Source organism: Urocitellus parryii, chromosome 2 (assembly GCF_045843805.1).
Source record: "Urocitellus parryii isolate mUroPar1 chromosome 2, mUroPar1.hap1, whole genome shotgun sequence".
NCBI lineage: Eukaryota > Metazoa > Chordata > Mammalia > Rodentia > Sciuridae > Urocitellus > Urocitellus parryii.
Genome location: NC_135532.1, coordinates 43,803,970 through 43,817,027, shown reverse-complemented (window position 1 = coordinate 43,817,027; position 13,058 = coordinate 43,803,970). Strand labels below are relative to the sequence as shown.

Here is a 13,058-nt window from a genome sequence, read left to right as displayed (position 1 = left end):
CACCAGGCCTAAATATACTTTCTTAAAGGCCCATTTTATAAACTAGTTTCATTCCTGTTCCTCTGCTCTTATCTATCTTCTCCTTAAAAGGTAATAAAACCATACTATATTTATTTTTAAAGTGACTAATACTTTATAAATATGAATTAAGAGATCTTTTGTGGACAGAGAGTGATGAACATTACATTCTAGGAGCAGATCTCATCAACATTGAGGCACTTAAATTAGAAGAAAAGTAAGTGGAGCCTAAGTCTATTCATCTAACAAGAAGCTAAAATAGCTCACATGGAGGAAGAGCAAACTATATGGCTCTCAGGTAGGAAATGAAGAACACAGACATGTGGAAGAAGTATGTTAGTAGTGTTTTTTATCTTAAAACACTTTTTGGATTGTTTAGTTTTGTGTGGTCAGAGTACTCATTCAGTAATAGCTTTTAAGCAAATTTTCTCAGCATGGATCATTTTTTAGCTGTATTGTGAACCTGTTCCATATTGTAAAACATAAAACCAGCAGATCTACTCAAAACAGAAAAATGAGACAGAATAGTAGGGAGGGAAAGAGGAAGGGAGAGAGAGAGGGAGAAAAATATATCAAGTTTTGAGCAATTTAAAACTAGTTTAGAATGTTATTTTACTTCCAGGAAACAAAAGACATTGTACAGTGACAAGAACATTGGCTTGATTTTTTTTTTCATAGTACTAGAGATTAAACCCAGGGGCACTTAACCACTGAGCCCCCCCCCTTTTTTTGAGACAGGGTTTTGCTAAGTTGCTTAGGGTTCAGGTTAGTTACTAAAGCTGGCCTCAGAGTTCTAATTCTCCTTTCTCATCCTTCTGACCACTGGAATTACAGGCTTGTGCCATCACGCCCAGGCCCATTGGATTGAATTTTGAGAACTAATTTCTGGTTTGGGTCTTTTGCTAAATAATTATGAGTTCTTAGAGAATTATAGGAAAGTAGAAGGCAATTACTAGGTCAAAAGACAAAGAAAAAAGGATCAAAGGAAAGTTGAGATATGCCTAAACACTCCCTCATGGGATATATACTTCTGGCTATGGCAGACTAATGTACCAGATTAGCACTACCACAATAAACAGCTATAAACCTGGACAAAATTCATAAACACTAGGAAAAGAATAACCACCAGAGATCTGCAGTCTGAACAACTATCAGAACTCCTGCATGATTGGCAGCCTGCATTAAACCCTCTGTTTTCCAGAAAATATCTTATAAAGCTTATGCTTTAGAAGTAGAATTAATCTATCTCTAATTAAAGTTACTATATACCCACCCTTAAAAAGTTTAACAATAAGTCTCAAAAAAAATCAAAGGTGCTTCTGTTTTAGAAGTTCTTTCTCATACAAAATGGCTTTAAAAATAAAAAGAATGGATTTTGAGCAGACAGGAAAGATAGGAACAAAACTGAACACTCAACTAAGAAAGACTGAAAAATCTAAACACTTCACAACATACCGTTAAATGATGTCAAGCCTTCAGTAGAAAATTACTAGATATACAAAGAAACAGGAAAATTGGTCAATAGAAATGGACTAAAAAGCTAAAAAATGATAGAATTAGCAGGCAAGAACTATAAAACTGTTGCCATAAACATTTTTAAGCATTACAAGAGGGGAAATGAGAATAATGAGGGAATAGAAATCCTCAGTATAGAAAAGACAACTTTAAAAAATGCAGCTTCACGTATCAACAACTGGAATCTCAAAGATTATAGGAAAAAAATGGGACAGAGCATATATTATGAGATATAATGGGAAAACTCCCAAATTTAATGAAGAACAAAGTCATCAGTCTAAGAAGTTCTATAAATGTCAGCAGAACACACAGGAAGCCACAACATGGCACATCATGTCAAATTGCTGAAAACTAATAGAAGTATCTTTAAAACCACCAGAGGGAATGAAAGCCATAATACATACAGTATAACAATGATAAAAATTACTACTGACTTTTCATGGAGAATAAATATAAAACATAATTCAATGAAATGGTTACTTTTAAAGCAACAAGCAAGAAGTAGGATAGTACATTCAGCACAAATGCTCTTCAAATATAAAATAAAAGACATTTTCAGACAAAAGCTACGAATATAGATGTGAAAATTCTTAACAAGTATTAACAAATCATATTCAAGGAAATATAGAAGTATAATATGTTAACCAAGTAGATTTTATCCCAGGAATGTAAGGTAATAATATCTCCATTCTTACACCTGGCATTGATTATCTATGTTCTCCATCAATTCTGCTAGGATGTTATTATTATTATTCAAATAACCAACTTCTGGAATTGTTAACCCTTTCTTTTCTTATGTTTCTTTTTCATTTCAATAATTCCTGTTTTTGTCTTTATTATACCCTTTTATTTTCTCCAGACTCAGTGTATTGTTCTTTTTTAAACTTTTTATGGGATTGCCTTCTTAATCATTGATTTTTGACCCTTAATTTATCATATATGCACTCAAAAACCATCTATTTTTGTCTCTCTTGGGTCTCAGTTTGTTCATCTCTACGTAAGAGGAACAGACAAGGGTCATTTATAGTATCACTTTTTGCTCTATATTTGAATATCTTTGAGTCTTCAAGAAGAATATGGTATTTGAGGTTCTTTTAAAGGTTTAGAGGATTAGAGAGAGCATGCCTTACTTCCTGTCTGGCCCATCAACCTCTTGTCCTAAAATAAGAAATGGTCCATAAAATAGTGAAGAGTTGAATCCTGCTAATTTACATTCTGTGGTAAATCTGACATTGGTTAGATAAATGTGTATATGTATTATCTATGATTAATTTTCTAAATTTAAAATGTAGAAAAAATTTCAAAGCCAAATACTTATATTTTATATCACCTGTTGCTGTATTATTAATTGATAATAGTATGTCAAATAAAATTATATTTATTCATTTAACAGGGGCCCTAGTATCTATGTTTGACAATATTGGATATTAACTTATTATGTAAAAGTGGAAGTCCAAAAGCTCAGTTTGCGATAAATGCCATTAAAGAATTTTCACTAATTAGACCTATATCCCCACTAATTTCAATGTAGGGAATTTTTTTCTTTTTTATACAGCTTTAAGGTTGTATTTGCCATAAAATTTAAGCTCATAAAATTGCTTTAAGGGAAACCTATGTCCAAAAGACTTAAAAATAGTGGTCTTAAAAATATGTTTAGGACTTCTTTGATCTGTAGATGATCTATGTAAGGCCTTGTCTTCATTTTAGATTCCTGATAGATTTGTGATGTTACCATCTAAATGATCAGTCAGTCTCAATTTAATTTAGTCATTGGAACACAATTAGTTATAAGAGTCATTTGAAACATAGTCTTGATAAGTAAAACCATCACCAAACACACATGAATAAAACAACCACAATGCTTTTATGTATGGCCATCTTGTGTTTTGAATATCAGACTTCACAAAATGGACAAGCTGGGAAATTCATGTACTTGGTTAAAATCAAAAGTATATCTGAAGAATATGATGTAAATAATTTAAAAGATTAATGGATGCAATCACTTATGCCTTACATTTGTGAAATGTATCTATTTACTTGTTTCTTCTATGATGTTAATTTGACATGAAGGACACTTGCAACTTCTGTAGTTGTATTGCTACCTTGGATAAAAGTACATGTCTATATTAAAATCATAATAATCTAAGGGCTTTGAAATACTTATATTACCAGTTTTTTTTATTTGCTACTCTTCAGATTTAAATATAGCTCAGGTCCAATCATTAGTATGATATATGCTCTTGTTATTTTTCTAATAGTGGTACCTACTGGAAATAGAGTTCCCACATCCCCTACTATAGCCTCAACTTTCTCTTACAATGAATTTTCCTAGCAAATGCTCAGCTTATTCCAGGATCATTCTATGCTCTATTCACAAGTTTTGAAGTTTAACCCATTCCTGTCTGCATTCCTTCATCTAAAAATGCACCCTATTTCTCCACCAAGACTTCAGAGTTTCATCCATTGGTGACCTCTCGTTTCATTCTGGGTGTGGCTGTTCCCACCTCTCAACCTCTGAGAAGCTGAATTTGTACCAATATGATAGAAAGAATACAGGTTCTAGAGATTGAATCCTGTCTTCACTAACTTTTGTGTGATTTTGAACTCCTTCAGTCTTAATTTCCTGACTTATCAAATTGAAGTGTGTCCTTCCTAGGGTGAAGACTAAATGACAGAATATGTGAAATGGACTCAGCCAGTGTCAAGCATTTTTAGACAAGCTACTAAGTATTAATTTTTTATCACATAACTTTCTTTCTTTTCTATCTCTGATTTGAATGAGACAGGTGGACCATCCCTAATCCAATATTCAACATGCTTCAAAGTCTGAAACTTTTTGAACACTGACATGATGCTTATAAAGTTTTGGCTTTTGGAGCATTTCATATTTTAAATTTTTGAATTAAAGATGCTCAATTGGTAAAATTTATGCAAATATTCCCATTCCCATAACCATTGAGCTACATTTCCATCAGTTATTTATTTATTTATTTTTATTTTTTTATTTTGAGAAAAAGTCACATTCAGTTACTGAGGCTAGTCTTGAACTTACAATCCTCCTGCCTCAGATTCCCTATTCACTGGGATTATAGGCCAGCACCAACACATGTGGCATGGCCATTGGAAACAGGCCATGTAAATAACAAGTCAGTGTGGTAAGTTTGGGATGTATGTGTGTAGATGTAAAAATTAATGGTAAGAGGCAGACATGGGCTTACAGAGGTATCATAGTCCCTGCTGAGGCTAGATTGAATCCTGACTGCAATGAGGTATAATGAAAGCAAGAAAGATGATGTTGACCGTAGTCTGTGGGCTGCTCAAAGTCATATGGATCTTGAATCACATAGAATACTAGGAAGTGATATTAGGAATCCAGATAAAATTATTGGGGCTAACCAAAAATATTGGTGATGAGAATGGAAAGAAGGGATCTATTAAGATAGTTATAAATGGCTGGTTTTACAATTGTTGAAAAGTCTGTGGAGGGAGAAGGGAAAGGAGAAGTGAAGAAGTTGTTAAGAGAAGTTGCCTCCCTTATCACAAGGCAAGTACTTTGTATGGTTCTCAATATACAGTGGATGCCACTAAGTATTTGCTGGAATGACTTGGTATGAGCTAATTTCATCTGGAACTTGCAGCTCAAGGTCCCCTCTGATAGCCATCCTTATCTAGAGGCACCACAGGCTACTTCATTGTGGAGCCAGGTTCCTCATATATGTATGGGTTCAACTGTTATGAAACTGTTATGTAAGTGCTCTAATCAGCTGAGATAGTTAAAATATTGCATATTGGAAGGTTATTGTTAAAACATTTGCTTTTTATCTATCATATTTTTATATTATTCTCCCTTTGTGAAACCAGATGAAGTAAAATATGTGGCAAATTGAATGCAAAACTCTTCCCTTGCCCATCTTAAAATCACATATCCTGGAGTAAAAGATGACATGCTTTTCAAAGCACAGCATAATCAACACACCAGGCTCTCCTTAGGCTGAAGAAAACTGAGTGTGACAGCACAAAATTTTGAAATTCACAAAATCCCAGCAGGCAGAACTATCTGGTAGAAAACAGAAAAAGTCAAAGCTTTTCTTAAGTCTCATGGAAAACATTATTATTGAGCCATTACAATATCCTTAGCCCTGATTGGAGTAATAGGGACCTGAGGATATGTCAAATGGCAGCTGCCACACAAAACATCCAGGGCCCTCTTCCTGTGTCTTCTTCCCTATTATGAATTTGAAAAAGCTGTTTTGGAAACATTTTTATCAGCAGTTGGACAGTAGTTCTCCTAGTAAGAATGCCTTATACTGCCTCTTTAAAAAAATGAGTTATGCCGCTGCCTCATGCTTTAGGTTTATAATAATTTTGACTCTTCTCTGATTGACCTCCAAATACGTTTAAATTTTTGTAATTTTCTTTTTATTTAACAAACATTTACATGGCAGCTATTATGCGCTAGGCACTGTTCTAAGCTGATTTCAAATTACAACTTATTACTGCTAACTACAAGTGTATAAGATCCATATCATTACTATCTCTGTTTTGCAGATGAAGCCACTGAGGCACAGAGAGGTTAAAGAACTTGGCTAAAGTTACACAGCTGGCTTCATACATTCTGGCTTCAGCCCTGTGCTCTAACTACTGCTTGATGCTGTTCCTTGACTTCATTGTGCTGAATCAGACAGTAGAGTAGGGAGGATAGTAAGTACTTTACTGTGGTTTTAACCTGTGTGACAGAACTGTCAATCAACCATCTTTTTTATTCTGTACCTCAGTCTATGTATAATTAACTTGTTGTGTTAAATTCTAGCCTTATGTTCCTAAGTCCTGTTGAGTCTTTTCTGCATTATTTTCTTTGGCTAATTATTTCATAGTTTTATATTTTTGGCTAATATTAATATCCTTATTTCATTTTCTTCTCTTTATTATTTCTCTGTATCATTAAACTTTTTTTTGTATCTATATCTATAATGATTTATTTGTGGTGCTGGGGATTGAACCCAGGGCCTTGTGCATACAAGGCAAGTGCTCTACTATATCCCCAGTCCCTAAATTTTCTTTTATTCCCAGTCACATCTCCTCCTCTGAACTGTGTCATCAGCAAACTTAATGGCACTGTTTTTTTTCTCTTCACCCAGGAGATTCATAAAAACATTAATTAATTATTGTGGTTTATTAAGGAATATTCCTCCCAAGTGGACACTACTCCAGTGATGTCCTTCCTTGAAGCATGTCCACCAAAAAGTTGTTTTATTATGGCTTCTAATTTGTGGGTTACAGAGGCTGGTGAGTCAGAACTATAGACAAATTCCTGAAACTGTAGATAGCAGCAAGTGGCATGCTCTAGGCTGTTCTGGAAAAGACAAGTGGAAACAATGAGGAGTCTGTGGGATTCGTTTTCATTTTTTTATTTCCTGAATTACAAGCTTAAGAAGCTTGAGAACCACTAAAACAGTGTTTTTTCTTTATTTTGTTATATCCCTTGCCACTAGAGCCTACTACATTCCTTTCAAGTGTTATGTGCATTTTTAGTTTGAGAAAAACTTTTAAAAATCCCAAAAATGTAAATACAAATACGTAACACAGAGCCAAATTTATCACCCAGATTTAACTGTTCATATTTTTCCAAATTTGATTCCTTTTCCAGAAATTAAATACTATAATTATAGCTAACATTTCTTTTAACTGCTACTTCCAAAATCATATCACCTTCCTCAACTCAATCACTATTATAAATTTACTTTATAAATTCTAGTCCTTTTTTCCCCCCTCACAGGACAATTTTGGTTAAAAAATTATTTCACACTGATTCTCATTATAAAATTCCTTATAAAAATATGGAATAAGCTCAATATTAGAATTGTTCAAATCTCAGATCATCTGGACAGGCTTAACATCATGTCCCTACCACTTAAATCTGGTGCCCCACTTGGGCCTTCCTAGCTGGCATCAGCTGCACTGTCCTTAGATGAGCAGAAAGAATGAAAAAGTGTCTTGGTCTAATATCCAATACTTCCAAAATTCCTTTTTATTTGTTTATATTAAAATAATGTTGTTCTTATAAGATACATATTGCTCTAGCCAGATTCTTTAAATGGTGGCAACAATGACAAAATAAGCAGAAGGAACAGCCCAAGGTGCTTCAAATTAGTAAATAAACTGGTGTATTAAGGTGATTGCTCAGTTCACAATTCTGTTATGAATCTTCTGTTAATTGAGATGTATCTATAATGATTTATGCAGGATAAATTAAGAGCCTTGTTGAAAAACCTAAGAATTATTTCTTCATTTGCCTTTAGTCATTCATTTATTCATTCATCAGTCAGTCAGTCAGTCAACAAGTATCTTAGGTAGGGTTATCTTGAAACAGATCTCTTGAGCCAGAAATCAGGATGTTTGTATAAGTGATTTGAAAAGGAGAGATTTTAGGTGAGAACTATTGGAAAGTAAAGAAGTCAGAATAAGTTTGGACAAATGAGGTGGTTCTAGATATGACCTGGTCTCAGTCTCTTCACAGGGAGCTCTGGAGTGTGAATGGTACTACTCCATTATCTCACCTAGAAGCAAGAGAGCCAATAGTTTTAGCTCCCATATCAGTAAGTCACTGGTTAAGGGCTGCACCCTGGGAGAGAGGGCAGGAAGCACTTGTAATTAGTATTTCTCCAAGAGGTAGCTCCCACGGTGGAGGGAAGAAGAGTTTAGCTGTAAGCATTTATAGGTCAATGCTGTAATAACTGGAGGATGAGTGCATTTGCTGATAAAGGAGATCTTGGTAGAGTACCAACAGCATCTACTATATCAACCCTGTATTGAATTTCTGTTATGTCCTTAGCACTGTTTTAGAACTGGAGAACTTACCAATGAATAGGATAGACAAAGGTCACAGCTGCCATGAAGATTTCTATCTAGTAGAGAGAAGGTGTACAATAAAAAATAATGTAACCAATAGAAAAAAAAATGTTAAAATGAAAATGATAGCTAGGTACAGTTGTCCATGCTCATAATACCACTGATTTGCAGGGGTGGGGAGTACTGAGGCAGAGGATTATTAGTTTGAGGCCAGCCTCAGCAACTTAATGAGGACCTAAGCAATTTAGTAAAAACCTATCTCAAAAACAAACAAACAAACAGGGTTCAGGATGTAGCTCAGTGGTAAAGTACCACTTGGTTCAATTCCCATTCTGAAAAGAAAAGAAAATGATGTACACGACTTTAAAGGGTAATGTGATAGAGAGTAAATGGGAAATTAATTGAGAAATAGAGCTCAAACATTGCTAAGTTTGGCAGTAATGACTATTTATATAATTGTGGTGGGATTTGCAGTGCAACATTCTGGCATTTCAACAACTATCTTTTCTAGAGACTCAGCAGGGCTACTGACCCAATATGTAAGATGGATCTGTAACAGAAATAATAAACAGATCTTCAGATCAAAATAACTAGAGAGTTGTGAGAACTTGGGCTAATGATAGTTTTGAATAGGATTCTAGTAAATAGTCCAAATTACCAGAACTAGCTAGATTTAACCCTGTGGGAATAGAATCATTAGTATCAGCTTGGTAGTAATAGGAATTAATCCTTTCCTCATCTCTACTCTGGACTATTGCAGTAGCCTCTTGGTTAAGACCTTAACCCCCATCTCCTTTCCATGTCCCCACATTGTTCCAAAAAAAAAAAAAAAGTTGATCACTGTTGTCCTGCTTAGAAGCCTTCAGTGACTCCCATTACCAGCAGCATCAAGTCCATACTCCTGAGTTTGAACACCATCTGTTTCACTTGTCTTGCTTCCACCTGTTCTCTCCCACACACTTAGGCTTCATCCACTGCCTGTGGCTCTGCATACATATTCTTGGCTCCTTAACTTAACATATGCAGTTTGGAATTCCCTATCAAGTCTACCTGGAAAAGTCCTACCTTTTTCTTCAAAATGTAAATCAAAGTCTTTTCCAGTAGGAAAAATTCTTAGACCTTTCCTTCTCATTCTCTTTCACAAGCAGATGTTTCCTTTCTTTGTGTTACTGTTTTTGTAAAACGTTTTGCAAGTGGGGAGCAAAGAAAGCTTTCTGTGTTTGGTAAATGAGATTGAAAAATTGCATGTTGAGCTTTAGGTGGTGCAGTCAGTTTTGCCCTTCTGTCATTTGGTTCTATGTAGGTGTCCTTGTGAGCTGTTTTTCAGCTATAGAAATCAATTGAATTTAGGGCTAGAACTTTAAATCACAAAAATAATAAAGTGAATAAATCACATTGCTTTCTCCCAAATAGTCTTCTTTAATTTTTAATGAGAACAAGAAGTTTTTTTTATTAGTACCAAATAAAAACTAAGATATTGTTTTTCACTGTTAGGTCATTTTTTTTGGTTTCCATATTTATAAGTTTTAGAATGTTTCTTTTCCAAAAGGACTTTTATTAATGGTTAAGGTTAGGGCTATTGACATAGAACAGGCTCTGCTAGTATATCTGTCTTTATCACAGTTACATGTTCCTATCCTCAGTAGGTAGCTTATGGGCAGGGATATGTCTTCAACTGCCTTTTCCACTATGATGTCTAGAGTATAGCCAATGTTTCATAAACATTTGCTAAACAAATGAATAAATGCAATGTCTTTTCCTTTTTCTTCCACCTTTCAGACATCCATTCAGAAAGTCTTCCCTCTGAAATGGATAGATGGTTGGTCCTCCAGTGGCTTCATGTTTTCCATGAAATGAGAGTCAGACTAAACTATGAAATTTAAGACTCCATACATTCTGGACTTACCCTGCCTATCCAGCTCTCTCCCCTTCACATAACTATGTTCTAGACATGTTGGGTAACTAGATGTTCCCTAAAACTTCTCTTGTATCTCCAGACTGCTCCACATTTGACTGATGCTATGCCTGGATGTATCTTCTACGCATCACTGGCAGATAAAATCAGATTTTATTGTTAGAATCATGTCTTCTTCAGTCAGAATTGGTTACTGTCTCCTCTGAGTTCACATTGAACTTTATTTTGATATCTTTGTTTTTATAACCCGTATCACTTCTGACATGAACTAGATTTAATTATCTTATATCTATCTCCCTATCTGTCATGTGTACTTCCTGAAGAGCAGTGTCTGTATTATTCATGTATAATACTTTGTGCCTAATAATCTGCTTTATACATTATAAGTACATAATTAATGTTTATTTAATACACTCATGCATTCATTCCTTCTTTGAGCAAACATTTTTTGCTGCCTACAAGGTACACAACATGGTGATAGGTACTAGGTGCATAAAAAATTATGTTATTGTACTCTTGTCTATAACAGCTATGCCTAGCAAGAGAGACAATCATATTAACAGCTAAAGTTCATCTTAAGTGTAGAGTACTTTCTATGGAACAATTATTAGTTCAACTGGTAGGGTAGAAGTGAAAAGTAAGGGGTGCTTCTAAGAGTCGGGAACATTTGATCTGAGCATAAAAGGAATGGACCTTATAAGTATGTCAGGCAATGAGAAAAAGGAAGAAAAAACTTCAGAGGAAAGATATACTTGATGCTTAAGGAACTTTTAATAACACAGTTTGGCCTTAGGGTATATGATTGAAGGGACTGAAATGCACCCATCTGAGCAGCATTATTAAATATATACTATACTCTGGTTACTTTTCTAAGCTTGAGTGATTGACCAGGGAACAAAAGCAACATTCATGTTATGCTCTAGTTGCTGGCAAGAGAGAGAGATAATGAGATAATGAAATATGTCCTATGTCAGATATTGATTAAAAAAAATAAAGCAGGAAGGGAGTCAGGGGCTAACAATTTTAAATAGATTGGCCAGGGAAGGCCTCATTGAGAGAACTGGTATTTCAATAGCATTGCGCAGTAAACTATTTCTTGTTTTTTGCCCCTATAAACATGCCTTGTTTGTTTCATCAATATATTAAGTACTTCTTACTTCTTTACCTCTTTTTTGGAGTGGTTTTAAAGATGTTCTGGTTTACTTAAATGAACAGCAGTAATACCTAAATTCAAACAAGAGAACAGGACAAATGAACAATATCCTTAGGTTCATTCTCAGATATTATAAGAGATGGCTCAGGAGATAAGAGAACTTTTCCGTCTCAGTATGACATAAACTATGTGAAAACTTTAAAAGGTGCAGTTGTTGAAATGTCTACCAGTAGAAGTCAGAAAATGCTGCACATACCATCTTTTCGCATTATTCTGGAGACTGGCCACAGTGATTACCCTGACATAATTCATAAATCAATGAAAAATGATTGCTGTGTATAACCACTCATTTAATCAGGGTTCATGAAATAATGTGATAGATACCAGAACAGAAAAAGCATCCAGATGCTGAACTTTCTATGCAGTGTCAGCTATCTTCAGTTCAATCAAGTTTCCAGAAGGTGTTGGCTCACAACCACAGCTTCTTGTTGCTGTATCCTCAGTGGTGACTTAAATGTTTTTATATTGAAACAAATTGGATGTATTATGGAGTAGCTTTCAAAACCTACATAAAATTTTAAGGTAAAATGCAAGATGACAAGGAAATGTGTTTAGGGCCTGCTTTAGTTCTCTGCCTTCTAATTCCTCACATAGCTGTAACTTTTATTTTTTTAATATATATTTTTAAATATGTAGTTGGACACAATACCTTTATTTATTTATTTTTATGTGGTGCTGAGGACCTCACAAGTGCTAGGTGAGCACTGTACCGCAAGACAAACCCCAACCCATGTACCTTTCCTTCTTTGATTAAAATTAGTCTTGAAGAGATACTAGGATTGAAGTGAACTCTAAATTTTTGTGCTAAAAGCAGCAAATATTGTCTTTCCTATAATGCAGTAGTTCTGTTTTAAAAGAGAATCTAAAAAAAAAAACTAAAAACTAAAAAGCTTCTCATCAAAAGAAGCAATCAGTGATGCGAATAGAGAGTCTACAGAATGGAGCAAATCTTTATTTACCACAAGCATATCAGGTAGAGCACTAATCTCTAGGATATATAAAGCACTCAAAAACCTTAACACCAAAAAACCAAATAACTCAATCAATAAATGGGCTAAGGAACTGAAAAGACACTTTTCAGAAGAGGATATACAATCAATCAACAAACATATGAAAAAATGTTCAACATTTCTAGCAATTAGAGAAATGCAAATCAAAACCACTCTAAGATTTCATCTCACTGCCCTCAGAATGGCAGCTATCAAGAATACAAACAACAATAAGTGTTGGCAAGGATGTGGGGAAACAGGCACACAATACATTGCTGGTGGGACTGCAAATTGGTGCAGCCAATCTGGAAAGCAGTATGGAGATTCTTTGGAAAACTTGGAATGGAACCACCATTTGATCCAGCTGTCCCACTCTTTGGTTTATACCCAAAGGACTTAAAAACAGCATACTACAGGGACACAGCCATATCAATGTTTATAGCAGCACAAATCACAATAGCTAAATTGCAGAACCAACCCAGACACCCTTCAGTAGATGAATGGATAAGAAAATTTTGGTTATATACACAATGGAACATTACTCATTATTAAAAGAGAA

At 34.7% G+C, this 13,058-nt stretch overlaps 1 protein-coding gene across 1 annotated transcript in view; it reads left to right on the top strand.

Moving 5' to 3' along the window:
• LOC144253356 (von Willebrand factor A domain-containing protein 8-like) overlaps window positions 1–13,058 on the top strand; it is a 243,155-nt gene that overhangs the window by 209,556 nt on the left and 20,541 nt on the right. The gene's annotated exons all lie outside the window — the stretch shown is intronic.